This window comes from Lepisosteus oculatus, chromosome 7 (assembly GCF_040954835.1).
Source record: "Lepisosteus oculatus isolate fLepOcu1 chromosome 7, fLepOcu1.hap2, whole genome shotgun sequence".
NCBI classification, from domain to species: Eukaryota; Metazoa; Chordata; class Actinopteri; order Semionotiformes; family Lepisosteidae; genus Lepisosteus; species Lepisosteus oculatus.
The window spans coordinates 45,811,406-45,826,737 of NC_090702.1; positions in this window are offsets into that span (position 1 = coordinate 45,811,406).

A 15,332-nucleotide genomic window follows, 5' to 3' on the forward strand; every position below is an offset into this window, starting at 1 on the left:
CATTTTTCACCTCAATGAAAATTTGCCTAAAGAAGACAGCTTATTAAAGAAGATACATTTCCAAGAGGTTTTGAAACCTGTTTGGGTTGTTTGAGACTCATATTTTTGGGTTTGAGGAAAAAATTCAAATCTCATGATTGGAGGGCTTCTGAGACACCCTGCAGGAATGTACACTTTTCAACCCTAGCTAGGGTTAGGGTTAGTGATCCCACACTACGTAGAAGTTTTCTATTGTCAGTGCTGCATTCCGGGCCCCCAGTTATCTATAGGATGAGTGATAATTTGTTCCTATCTGCACTTTTAGTTTTCGAACAATTTTGGCCACCTTTCAGTATAATGCCCCATTCACTGATTTTATCCCAAAAGTGAGCCAGATGAAAAGCGTGAAGATTACCTGTTCTAAGGGGTAAACTCTCTTCATTTTGTCATTTAAAGTGCAGCTAGAAGTTTAACTTTGGGCAAAATTCTATGGTTCTTTTAACCCTAACCCTAGCCAGGCATTAAAAGCATGCCGATGTATGTACCATTTGACAGCATTTTTCACCTCAATGAAAATTTGCCTAAAGAAGACAGCTTATTAAAGAAAATACATTTCCAAGAGGTTTTGAAACCTGTTTGGGTTGTTTGAGACTCATATTTTTGGGTTTGAGGAAAAAATTCAAATCTCATGATTGGAGGGCTTCTGAGACACCCTGCAGGAATGTACACTTTTCAACCCTAGCTAGGGTTAGGGTTAGTGATCCCACACTACGTAGAAGTTTTCTATTGTCAGTGCTGCATTCTGGGCCCCCAGTTATCTATAGGATGAGTGATAATTTGCTCCTATCTTAACTTTTAGTTTTCGGACACTTTTGGCCACCTTTCAGTATATTGCCCCATTCACTGATTTTATCCAAAAAGTGAGCCAGATGAAAAGTGTGAAGAATACCTGTTCTAAGGGGTAAACTCTCTTCATTTTGTCATTTAAAGTGCAGCTAGAAGTTTAACTTTGGGCAAAATTCTATGGTTCTTTTAACCCTAACCCTAGCCAGGCATTAAAAGCATGCCGATGTATGTACCATTTGACAGCATTTTTCACCTCAATGAAAATTTGCCTAAAGAAGACAGCTTATTAAAGAAGATACATTTCCAAGAGGTTTTGAAACCTGTTTGGGTTGTTTGAGACTCATATTTTTGGGTTTGAGGAAAAAATTCAAATCTCATGATTGGAGGGCTTCTGAGACACCCTGCAGGAATGTACACTTTTCAACCCTAGCTAGGGTTAGGGTTAGTGATCCCACACTACGTAGAAGTTTTCTATTGTCAGTGCTGCATTCTGGGCCCCCAGTTATCTATAGGATGAGTGATAATTTGCTCCTATCTTAACTTTTAGTTTTCGGACACTTTTGGCCACCTTTCAGTATATTGCCCCATTCACTGATTTTATCCAAAAAGTGAGCCAGATGAAAAGTGTGAAGAATACCTGTTCTAAGGGGTAAACTCTCTTCATTTTGTCATTTAAAGTGCAGCTAGAAGTTTAACTTTGGGCAAAATTCTATGGTTCTTTTAACCCTAACCCTAGCCAGGCATTAAAAGCATGCCGATGTATGTACCATTTGACAGGATTTTTCACCTCAATGAAAATTTGCCTAAAGAAGACGGATTATTAAAGAAGATACATTTCCAAGAGGTTTTGAAACCTGTTTGGGTTGTTTGAGACTCATATTTTTGGGTTTGAGGAAAAAATTCAAATCTCATGATTGGAGGGCTTCTGAGACACCCTGCAGGAATGTACACTTTTCAACCCTAGCTAGGGTTAGGGTTAGCGATCCCACACGACGTAGAGGTTTTTTACTGTCAGTGCTGCATTCCGGGCCCCCAGTTATCTTTAGGATGAGTGATAATTTGCTCCTATCTTCACTTTTAGTTTTCGGACACTTTTGGCCACCTTTCAGTATATTGCCCCATTCACTGATTTTATCCCAAAAGTGAGCCAGATGAAAAGTGTGAAGAATACCTGTTCTAAGGGGTAAACTCTCTTCATTTTGTCATTTAAAGTGCAGCTAGAAGTTTAACTTTGGGCAAAATTCTATGGTTCTTTTAACCCTAACCCTAGCCAGGCATTAAAAGCATGCCGATGTATGTACCATTTGACAGCATTTTTCACCTCAATGAAAATTTGCCTAAAGAAGACAGCTTATTAAAGAAGATACATTTCCAAGAGGTTTTGAAACCTGTTTGGGTTGTTTGAGACTCATATTTTTGGGTTTGAGGAAAAAATTCAAATCTCATGATTGGAGGGCTTCTGAGACACCCTGCAGGAATGTACACTTTTCAACCCTAGCTAGGGTTAGGGTTAGCGATCCCACACGACTTAGAGGTTTTTTACTGTCAGTGCTGCATTCCGGGCCACCAGTTATCTTTAGGATGAGTGATAATTTGTTCCTATCTGCACTTTTAGTTTTCGAACAATTTTGGCCACCTTTCAGTATAATTCCCCATTCACTGATTTTATCCCAAAAGTGAGCCAGATGAAAAGCGTGAAGAATACCTGTTCTAAGGGGTAAACTCTCTTCATTTTGTCATTTAAAGTGCAGCTAGAAGTTTAACTTTGGGCAAAATTCTATGGTTCTTTTAACCCTAACCCTAGCCAGGCATTAAAAGCATGCCGATGTATGTACCATTTGACAGCATTTTTCACCTCAATGAAAATTTGCCTAAAGAAGACGGATTATTAAAGAAGATACATTTCCAAGAGGTTTTGAAACCTGTTTGGGTTGTTTGAGACTCATATTTTTGGGTTTGAGGAAAAAATTCAAATCTCATGATTGGAGGGCTTCTGAGACACCCTGCAGGAATGTACACTTTTCAACCCTAGCTAGGGTTAGGGTTAGCGATCCCACACGACGTAGAGGTTTTTTACTGTCAGTGCTGCATTCCGGGCCCCCAGTTATCTTTAGGATGAGTGATAATTTGTTCCTATCTGCACTTTTAGTTTTCGAACACTTTTGGCCACCTTTCAGTATAATGCCCCATTCACTGATTTTATCCCAAAAGTGAGCCAGATGAATAGTGTGAAGAATACCTGTTCTAAGGGGTAAACTCTCTTCATGTTGTCATTTAAAGTGCAGCTAGAAGTTTAACTTTGGGCAAAATTCTATGGTTCTTTTAACCCTAACCCTAGCCAGGCATTAAAAGCATGCCGATGTATGTACCATTTGACAGCATTTTTCACCTCAATGAAAATTTGCCTAAAGAAGACAGATTATTAAAGACGGTACATTTCCAAGAGGTTTTGAAACCTGTTTGGGTTGTTTGAGACTCATATTTTTGGGTTTGAGGAAAAAATTCAAATCTCATGATTGGAGGGCTTCTGAGACACCCTTCAGGAATGTACACTTTTCAACCCTAGCTAGGGTTAGGGTAAGCGATCCCACACGACGTAGAGGTTTTTTACTGTCAGTGCTGCATTCCGGGCCCCCAGTTATCTTTAGGATGAGTGATAATTTGCACCTATCTTCACTTTTAGTTTTCGGACACTTTTGGCCACCTTTCAGTATATTGCCCCATTCACTGATTTTATCCCAAAAGTGAGCCAGATGAAAAGTGTGAAGAATACCTGTTCTAAGGGGTAAACTCTCTTCATTTTGTCATTTAAAGTGCAGCTAGAAGTTTAACTTTGGGCAAAATTCTATGGTTCTTTTAACCCTAACCCTAGCCAGGCATTAAAAGCATGCCGATGTATGTACCATTTGACAGCATTTTTCACCTCAATGAAAATTTGCCTAAAGAAGACAGCTTATTAAAGAAGATACATTTCCAAGAGGTTTTGAAACCTGTTTGGGTTGTTTGAGACTCATATTTTTGGGTTTGAGGAAAAAATTCAAATCTCATGATTGGAGGGCTTCTGAGACACCCTGCAGGAATGTACACTATTCAACCCTAGCTAGGGTTAGGGTTAGTGATCCCACACTACGTAGAAGATTTCTATTGTCAGTGCTGCATTCTGGGCCCCCAGTTATCTTTAGGATGAGTGATAACTTGCTCCTATCTTCACTTTTAGTTTTCGGACACTTTTGGCCACCTTTCAGTATATTGCCCCATTCACTGATTTTATCCAAAAAGTGAGCCAGATGAAAAGTGTGAAGAATACCTGTTCTAAGGGGTAAACTCTCTTCATTTTGTCATTTAAAGTGCAGCTAGAAGTTTAACTTTGGGCAAAATTCTATGGTTCTTTTAACCCTAACCCTAGCCAGGCATTAAAAGCATTCCGATGTATGTACCATTTGACAGCATTTTTCACCTCAATGAAAATTTTCCTAAAGAAGACAGATTATTAAAGAAGATACATTTCCAAGAGGTTTTGAAACCTGTTTGGGTTGTTTGAGACTCATATTTTTGGGTTTGAGGAAAAAATTCAAATCTCATGATTGGAGGGCTTCTGAGACACCCTGCAGGAATGTACACTTTTCAACCCTAGCTAGGGTTAGGGTTAGTGATCCCACACTACGTAGAAGTTTTCTATTGTCAGTGCTGCATTCCGTGCCACCAGTTATCTTTAGGATGAGTGATAATTTGTTCCTATCTGCACTTTTAGTTTTCGAACAATTTTGGCCAACTTTCAGTATAATGCCCCATTCACTGATTTTATCCCAAAAGTGAGCCAGATGAAAAGCGTGAAGAATACCTGTTCTAAGGGGTAAACTCTCTTCATTTTGTCATTTAAAGTGCAGCTAGAAGTTTAAATTTGGGCAAAATTCTATGGTTCTTTTAACCCTAACCCTAGCCAGGCATTAAAAGCATGCCGATGTATGTACCATTTGACAGCATTTTTCACCTCAATGAAAATTTGCCTAAAGAAGACAGAATATTAAAGAAGATACATTTCCAAGAGGTTTTGAAACCTGTTTGGGTTGTTTGAGACTCATATTTTTGGGTTTGAGGAAAAAATTCAAATCTCATGATTGGAGGGCTTCTGAGACACCCTGCAGGAATGTACACTTTTCAACCCTAGCTAGGATTAGGGTTAGCGATCCCACACGACGTAGAGGTTTTTTACTGTCAGTGCTGCATTCCGGGCCCCCAGTTATCTTTAGGATGAGTGATAATTTGCACCTATCTTCACTTTTAGTTTTCGGACACTTTTGGCCACCTTTCAGTATATTGCCCCATTCACTGATTTTATCCCAAAACTGAGCCAGATGAAAAGTGTGAAGAATACCTGTTCTAAGGGGTAAACTCTCTTCATTTTGTCATTTAAAGTGCAGCTAGAAGTTTAACTTTGGGCAAAATTCTATGGTTCTTTTAACCCTAACCCTAGCCAGGCATTAAAAGCACGCCGATGTATGTACCATTTGACAGCATTTTTCACCTCAATGAAAATTTGCCTAAAGAAGACAGATTATTAAAGAAGATACATTTCCAAGAGGTTTTGAAACCTGTTTGGGTTGTTTGAGACTCATATTTTTGGGTTTGAGGAAAAAATTCAAATCTCATGATTGGAGGGCTTCTGAGACACCCTGCAGGAATGTACACTTTTCAACCCTAGCTAGGGTTAGGGTTAGCGATCCCACACGACTTAGAGGTTTTTTACTGTCAGTGCTGCATTCCGGGCCACCAGTTATCTTTAGGATGAGTGATAATTTGTTCCTATCTGCACTTTTAGTTTTCGAACAATTTTGGCCACCTTTCAGTATAATGCCCCATTCACTGATTTTATCCCAAAAGTGAGCCAGATGAAAAGCGTGAAGAATACCTGTTCTAAGGGGTAAACTCTCTTCATTTTGTCATTTAAAGTGCAGCTAGAAGTTTAACTTTGGGCAAAATTCTATGGTTCTTTTAACCCTAACCCTAGCCAGGCATTAAAAGCATGCCGATGTATGTACCATTTGACAGCATTTTTCACCTCAATGAAAATTTGCCTAAAGAAGACGGATTATTAAAGAAGATACATTTCCAAGAGGTTTTGAAACCTGTTTGGGTTGTTTGAGACTCATATTTTTGGGTTTGAGGAAAAAATTCAAATCTCATGATTGGAGGGCTTCTGAGACACCCTGCAGGAATGTACACTTTTCAACCCTAGCTAGGGTTAGGGTTAGCGATCCCACACGACGTAGAGGTTTTTTACTGTCAGTGCTGCATTCCGGGCCCCCAGTTATCTTTAGGATGAGTGATAATTTGTTCCTATCTGCACTTTTAGTTTTCGAACACTTTTGGCCACCTTTCAGTATAATGCCCCATTCACTGATTTTATCCCAAAAGTGAGCCAGATGAATAGTGTGAAGAATACCTGTTCTAAGGGGTAAACTCTCTTCATTTTGTCATTTAAAGTGCAGCTAGAAGTTTAACTTTGGGCAAAATTCTATGGTTCTTTTAACCCTAACCCTAGCCAGGCATTAAAAGCATGCCGATGTATGTACCATTTGACAGCATTTTTCACCTCAATGAAAATTTGCCTAAAGAAGACAGATTATTAAAGACGGTACATTTCCAAGAGGTTTTGAAACCTGTTTGGGTTGTTTGAGACTCATATTTTTGGGTTTGAGGAAAAAATTCAAATCTCATGATTGGAGGGCTTCTGAGACACCCTTCAGGAATGTACACTTTTCAACCCTAGCTAGGGTTAGGGTTAGCGATCCCACACGACGTAGAGGTTTTTTACTGTCAGTGCTGCATTCCGGGCCCCCAGTTATCTTTAGGATGAGTGATAATTTGTTCCTATCTGCACTTTTAGTTTTCGATCACTTTTGGCCACCTTTCAGTATAATGCCCCATTCACTGATTTTATCCCAAAAGTGAGCCAGATGAAAAGTGTGAAGAATACCTGTTCTAAGGGGTAAACTCTCTTCATTTTGTCATTTAAAGTGCAGCTAGAAGTTTAACTTTGGGCAAAATTCTATGGTTCTTTTAACCCTAACCCTAGCCAGGCATTAAAAGCATGCCGATGTATGTACCATTTGACAGCATTTTTCACCTCAATGAAAATTTGCCTAAAGAAGACAGCTTATTAAAGAAGATACATTTCCAAGAGGTTTTGAAACCTGTTTGGGTTGTTTGAGACTCATATTTTTGGGTTTGAGGAAAAAATTCAAATCTCATGATTGGAGGGCTTCTGAGACACCCTGCAGGAATGTACACTTTTCAACCCTAGCTAGGGTTAGGGTTAGTGATCCCACACTACGTAGAAGTTTTCTATTGTCAGTGCTGCATTCCGGGCCCCCAGTTATCTATAGGATGAGTGATAATTTGTTCCTATCTGCACTTTTAGTTTTCGAACAATTTTGGCCACCTTTCAGTATAATGCCCCATTCACTGATTTTATCCCAAAAGTGAGCCAGATGAAAAGCGTGAAGATTACCTGTTCTAAGGGGTAAACTCTCTTCATTTTGTCATTTAAAGTGCAGCTAGAAGTTTAACTTTGGGCAAAATTCTATGGTTCTTTTAACCCTAACCCTAGCCAGGCATTAAAAGCATGCCGATGTATGTACCATTTGACAGCATTTTTCACCTCAATGAAAATTTGCCTAAAGAAGACAGCTTATTAAAGAAGATACATTTCCAAGAGGTTTTGAAACCTGTTTGGGTTGTTTGAGACTCATATTTTTGGGTTTGAGGAAAAAATTCAAATCTCATGATTGGAGGGCTTCTGAGACACCCTGCAGGAATGTACACTTTTCAACCCTAGCTAGGGTTAGGGTTAGTGATCCCACACTACGTAGAAGTTTTCTATTGTCAGTGCTGCATTCTGGGCCCCCAGTTATCTATAGGATGAGTGATAATTTGCTCCTATCTTAACTTTTAGTTTTCGGACACTTTTGGCCACCTTTCAGTATATTGCCCCATTCACTGATTTTATCCAAAAAGTGAGCCAGATGAAAAGTGTGAAGAATACCTGTTCTAAGGGGTAAACTCTCTTCATTTTGTCATTTAAAGTGCAGCTAGAAGTTTAACTTTGGGCAAAATTCTATGGTTCTTTTAACCCTAACCCTAGCCAGGCATTAAAAGCATGCCGATGTATGTACCATTTGACAGCATTTTTCACCTCAATGAAAATTTGCCTAAAGAAGACAGCTTATTAAAGAAGATACATTTCCAAGAGGTTTTGAAACCTGTTTGGGTTGTTTGAGACTCATATTTTTGGGTTTGAGGAAAAAATTCAAATCTCATGATTGGAGGGCTTCTGAGACACCCTGCAGGAATGTACACTTTTCAACCCTAGCTAGGGTTAGGGTTAGTGATCCCACACTACGTAGAAGTTTTCTATTGTCAGTGCTGCATTCTGGGCCCCCAGTTATCTATAGGATGAGTGATAATTTGCTCCTATCTTAACTTTTAGTTTTCGGACACTTTTGGCCACCTTTCAGTATATTGCCCCATTCACTGATTTTATCCAAAAAGTGAGCCAGATGAAAAGTGTGAAGAATACCTGTTCTAAGGGGTAAACTCTCTTCATTTTGTCATTTAAAGTGCAGCTAGAAGTTTAACTTTGGGCAAAATTCTATGGTTCTTTTAACCCTAACCCTAGCCAGGCATTAAAAGCATGCCGATGTATGTACCATTTGACAGGATTTTTCACCTCAATGAAAATTTGCCTAAAGAAGACGGATTATTAAAGAAGATACATTTCCAAGAGGTTTTGAAACCTGTTTGGGTTGTTTGAGACTCATATTTTTGGGTTTGAGGAAAAAATTCAAATCTCATGATTGGAGGGCTTCTGAGACACCCTGCAGGAATGTACACTTTTCAACCCTAGCTAGGGTTAGGGTTAGCGATCCCACACGACGTAGAGGTTTTTTACTGTCAGTGCTGCATTCCGGGCCCCCAGTTATCTTTAGGATGAGTGATAATTTGCTCCTATCTTCACTTTTAGTTTTCGGACACTTTTGGCCACCTTTCAGTATATTGCCCCATTCACTGATTTTATCCCAAAAGTGAGCCAGATGAAAAGCGTGAAGAATACCTGTTCTAAGGGATAAACTCTCTTCATTTTGTCATTTAAAGTGCAGCTAGAAGTTTAACTTTGGGCAAAATTCTATGGTTCTTTTAACCCTAACCCTAGCCAGGCATTAAAAGCATGCCGATGTATGTACCATTTGACAGCATTTTTCACCTCAATGAAAATTTGCCTAAAGAAGACAGAATATTAAAGAAGATACATTTCCAAGAGGTTTTGAAACCTGTTTGGGTTGTTTGAGACTCATATTTTTGGGTTTGAGGAAAAAATTCAAATCTCATGATTGGAGGGCTTCTGAGACACCCTGCAGGAATGTACACTTTTCAACCCTAGCTAGGATTAGGGTTAGCGATCCCACACGACGTAGAGGTTTTTTACTGTCAGTGCTGCATTCCGGGCCCCCAGTTATCTTTAGGATGAGTGATAATTTGTTCCTATCTGCACTTTTAGTTTTCGAACAATTTTGGCCACCTTTCAGTATAATGCCCCATTCACTGATTTTATCCCAAAAGTGAGCCAGATGAAAAGCGTGAAGAATACCTGTTCTAAGGGGTAAACTCTCTTCATTTTGTCATTTAAAGTGCAGCTAGAAGTTTAACTTTGGGCAAAATTCTATGGTTCTTTTAACCCTAACCCTAGCCAGGCATTAAAAGCATGCCGATGTATGTACCATTTGACAGCATTTTTCACCTCAATGAAAATTTGCCTAAAGAAGACAGATTATTAAAGAAGATACATTTCCAAGAGGTTTTGAAACCTGTTTGGGTTGTTTGAGACTCATATTTTTGGGTTTGAGGAAAAAATTCAAATCTCATGATTGGAGGGCTTCTGAGACACCCTGCAGGAATGTACACTTTTCAACCCTAGCTAGGGTTAGGGTTAGTGATCCCACACTACGTAGAAGTTTTCTATTGTCAGTGCTGCATTCCGGGCCACCAGTTATCTTTAAGATGAGTGATAATTTGTTCCTATCTGCACTTTTAGTTTTCGAACAATTTTGGCCACCTTTCAGTATAATGCCCCATTCACTGATTTAATCCCAAAAGTGAGCCAGATGAAAAGCGTGAAGAATACCTGTTCTAAGGGGTAAACTCTCTTCATTTTGTCATTTAAAGTGCAGCTAGAAGTTTAACTTTGGGCAAAATTCTATGGTTCTTTTAACCCTAACCCTAGCCAGGCATTAAAAGCATGCCGATGTATGTACCATTTGACAGCATTTTTCACCTCAATGAAAATTTGCCTAAAGAAGACAGATTATTAAAGAAGATACATTTCCAAGAGGTTTTGAAACCTTTTTGGGTTGTTTGAGACTCATATTTTTGGGTTTGAGGAAAAAATTCAAATCTCATGATTGGAGGGCTTCTGAGACACCCTGCAGGAATGTACACTATTCAACCCTAGCTAGGGTTAGGGTTAGTGATCCCACACTACGTAGAAGATTTTTATTGTCAGTGCTGCATTCTGGGCCCCCAGTTATCTTTAGGATGAGTGATAATTTGATCCTATCTTCACTTTTAGTTTTCGGACACTTTTGGCCACCTTTCAGTATATTGCCCCATTCACTGATTTTATCCCAAAAGTGAGCCAGATGAAAAGTGTGAAGAATACCTGTTCTAAGGGGTAAACTCTCTTCATTTTGTCATTTAAAGTGCAGCTAGAAGTTTAACTTTGGGCAAAATTCTATGGTTCTTTTAACCCTAACCCTAGCCAGGCATTAAAAGCATGCCGATGTATGTACCATTTGACAGCATTTTTCACCTCAATGAAAATTTGCCTAAAGAAGACAGATTATTAAAGAAGATACATTTCCAAGAGGTTTTGAAACCTGTTTGGGTTGTTTGAGACTCATATTTTTGGGTTTGAGGAAAAAATTCAAATCTCATGATTGGAGGGCTTCTGAGACACCCTGCAGGAATGTACACTTTTCAACCCTAGCTAGGGTTAGGGTTAGTGATCCCACACTACGTAGAAGTTTTCTATTGTCAGTGCTGCATTCCGTGCCACCAGTTATCTTTAGGATGAGTGATAATTTGTTCCTATCTGCACTTTTAGTTTTCGAACAATTTTGGCCAACTTTCAGTATAATGCCCCATTCACTGATTTTATCCCAAAAGTGAGCCAGATGAAAAGCGTGAAGAATACCTGTTCTAAGGGGTAAACTCTCTTCATTTTGTCATTTAAAGTGCAGCTAGAAGTTTAACTTTGGGCAAAATTCTATGGTTCTTTTAACCCTAACCCTAGCCAGGCATTAAAAGCATGCCGATGTATGTACCATTTGACAGCATTTTTCACCTCAATGAAAATTTGCCTAAAGAAGACAGAATATTAAAGAAGATACATTTCCAAGAGGTTTTGAAACCTGTTTGGGTTGTTTGAGACTCATATTTTTGGGTTTGAGGAAAAAATTCAAATCTCATGATTGGAGGGCTTCTGAGACACCCTGCAGGAATGTACACTTTTCAACCCTAGCTAGGATTAGGGTTAGCGATCCCACACGACGTAGAGGTTTTTTACTGTCAGTGCTGCATTCCGGGCCACCAGTTATCTTTAGGATGAGTGATAATTTGTTCCTATCTGCAATTTTAGTTTTCGAACAATTTTGGCCACCTTTCAGTATAATGCCCCATTCACTGATTTTATCCCAAAAGTGAGCCAGATGAAAAGCGTGAAGAATACCTGTTCTAAGGGGTAAACTCTCTTCATTTTGTCATTTAAAGTGCAGCTAGAAGTTTAACTTTGGGCAAAATTCTATGGTTCTTTTAACCCTAACCCTAGCCAGGCATTAAAAGCATGCCGATGTATGTACCATTTGACAGCATTTTTCACCTCAATGAAAATTTGCCTAAAGAAGACAGAATATTAAAGAAGATACATTTCCAAGAGGTTTTGAAACCTGTTTGGGTTGTTTGAGACTCATATTTTTGGGTTTGAGGAAAAAATTCAAATCTCATGATTGGAGGGCTTCTGAGACACCCTGCAGGAATGTACACTTTTCAACCCTAGCTAGGATTAGGGTTAGCGATCCCACACGACGTAGAGGTTTTTTACTGTCAGTGCTGCATTCCGGGCCACCAGTTATCTTTAGGATGAGTGATAATTTGTTCCTATCTGCACTTTTAGTTTTCGAACAATTTTGGCCACCTTTCAGTATAATGCCCCATTCACTGATTTTATCCCAAAAGTGAGCCAGATGAAAAGCGTGAAGAATACCTGTTCTAAGGGGTAAACTCTCTTCATTTTGTCATTTAAAGTGCAGCTAGAAGTTTAACTTTGGGCAAAATTCTATGGTTCTTTTAACCCTAACCCTAGCCAGGCATTAAAAGCATGCCGATGTATGTACCATTTGACAGCATTTTTCACCTCAATGAAAATTTGCCTAAAGAAGACGGATTATTAAAGAAGATACATTTCCAAGAGGTTTTGAAACCTGTTTGGGTTGTTTGAGACTCATATTTTTGGGTTTGAGGAAAAAATTCAAATCTCATGATTGGAGGGCTTCTGAGACACCCTGCAGGAATGTACACTTTTCAACCCTAGCTAGGGTTAGGGTTAGTGATCCCACACTACGTAGAAGTTTTCTATTGTCAGTGCTGCATTCCGGGCCACCAGTTATCTTTAAGATGAGTGATAATTTGTTCCTATCTGCACTTTTAGTTTTCGAACAATTTTGGCCACCTTTCAGTATAATGCCCCATTCACTGATTTAATCCCAAAAGTGAGCCAGATGAAAAGCGTGAAGAATACCTGTTCTAAGGGGTAAACTCTCTTCATTTTGTCATTTAAAGTGCAGCTAGAAGTTTAACTTTGGGCAAAATTCTATGGTTCTTTTAACCCTAACCCTAGCCAGGCATTAAAAGCATGCCGATGTATGTACCATTTGACAGCATTTTTCACCTCAATGAAAATTTGCCTAAAGAAGACAGATTATTAAAGAAGATACATTTCCAAGAGGTTTTGAAACCTTTTTGGGTTGTTTGAGACTCATATTTTTGGGTTTGAGGAAAAAATTCAAATCTCATGATTGGAGGGCTTCTGAGACACCCTGCAGGAATGTACACTTTTCAACCCTAGCTAGGGTTAGGGTTAGTGATCCCACACTACGTAGAAGATTTTTATTGTCAGTGCTGCATTCTGGGCCCCCAGTTATCTTTAGGATGAGTGATAATTTGATCCTATCTTCACTTTTAGTTTTCGGACACTTTTGGCCACCTTTCAGTATATTGCCCCATTCACTGATTTTATCCCAAAAGTGAGCCAGATGAAAAGTGTGAAGAATACCTGTTCTAAGGGGTAAACTCTCTTCATTTTGTCATTTAAAGTGCAGCTAGAAGTTTAACTTTGGGCAAAATTCTATGGTTCTTTTAACCCTAACCCTAGCCAGGCATTAAAAGCATGCCGATGTATGTACCATTTGACAGCATTTTTCACCTCAATGAAAATTTGCCTAAAGAAGACAGATTATTAAAGAAGATACATTTCCAAGAGGTTTTGAAACCTGTTTGGGTTGTTTGAGACTCATATTTTTGGGTTTGAGGAAAAAATTCAAATCTCATGATTGGAGGGCTTCTGAGACACCCTGCAGGAATGTACACTTTTCAACCCTAGCTAGGGTTAGGGTTAGCGATCCCACACGACGTAGAGGTTTTTTACTGTCAGCGCTGCATTCCGGGCCACCAGTTATCTTTAGGATGAGTGATAATTTGTTCCTATCTGCACTTTTAGTTTTCGAACAATTTTGGCCACCTTTCAGTATAATGCCCCATTCACTGATTTTATCCAAAAAGTGAGCCAGATGAAAAGCGTGAAGAATACCTGTTCTAAGGGGTAAACTCTCTTCATTTTGTCATTTAAAGTGCAGCTAGAAGTTTAACTTTGGGCAAAATTCTATGGTTCTTTTAACCCTAACCCTAGCCAGGCATTAAAAGCATGCCGATGTATGTACCATTTGACAGCATTTTTCACCTCAATGAAAATTTGCCTAAAGAAGACGGATTATTAAAGAAGATACATTTCCAAGAGGTTTTGAAACCTGTTTGGGTTGTTTGAGACTCATATTTTTGGGTTTGAGGAAAAAATTCAAATCTCATGATTGGAGGGCTTCTGAGACACCCTGCAGGAATGTACACTTTTCAACCCTAGCTAGGGTTAGGGTTAGTGATCCCACACTACGTAGAAGTTTTCTATTGTCAGTGCTGCATTCCGGGCCACCAGTTATCTTTAAGATGAGTGATAATTTGTTCCTATCTGCACTTTTAGTTTTCGAACAATTTTGGCCACCTTTCAGTATATTGCCCCATTCACTGATTTTATCCCAAAACTGAGCCAGATGAAAAGTGTGAAGAATACCTGTTCTAAGGGGTAAACTCTCTTCATTTTGTCATTTAAAGTGCAGCTAGAAGTTTAACTTTGGGCAAAATTCTATGGTTCTTTTAACCCTAACCCTAGCCAGGCATTAAAAGCATGCCGATGTATGTACCATTTGACAGCATTTTTCACCTCAATGAAAATTTGCCTAAAGAAGACAGATTATTAAAGAAGATACATTTCCAAGAGGTTTTGAAACCTGTTTGGGTTGTTTGAGACTCATATTTTTGGGTTTGAGGAAAAAATTCAAATCTCATGATTGGAGGGCTTCTGAGACACCCTGCAGGAATGTACACTTTTCAACCCTAGCTAGGGTTAGGGTTAGCGATCCCACACGACGTAGAGGTTTTTTACTGTCAGTGCTGCATTCCGGGCCACCAGTTATCTTTAGGATGAGTGATAATTTGTTCCTATCTGCACTTTTAGTTTTCGAACAATTTTGGCCACCTTTCAGTATAATGCCCCATTCACTGATTTTATCCAAAAAGTGAGCCAGATGAAAAGCGTGAAGAATACCTGTTCTAAGGGGTAAACTCTCTTCATTTTGTCATTTAAAGTGCAGCTAGAAGTTTAACTTTGGGCAAAATTCTATGGTTCTTTTAACCCTAACCCTAGCCAGGCATTAAAAGCATGCCGATGTATGTACCATTTGACAGCATTTTTCACCTCAATGAAAATTTGCCTAAAGAAGACGGATTATTAAAGAAGATACATTTCCAAGAGGTTTTGAAACCTGTTTGGGTTGTTTGAGACTCATATTTTTGGGTTTGAGGAAAAAATTCAAATCTCATGATTGGAGGGCTTCTGAGACACCCTGCAGGAATGTACACTTTTCAACCCTAGCTAGGGTTAGGGTTAGTGATCCCACACTACGTAGAAGTTTTCTATTGTCAGTGCTGCATTCCGGGCCACCAGTTATCTTTAAGATGAGTGATAATTTGTTCCTATCTGCACTTTTAGTTTTCGAACAATTTTGGCCACCTTTCAGTATAATGCCCCATTCACTGATTTAATCCCAAAAGTGAGCCAGATGAAA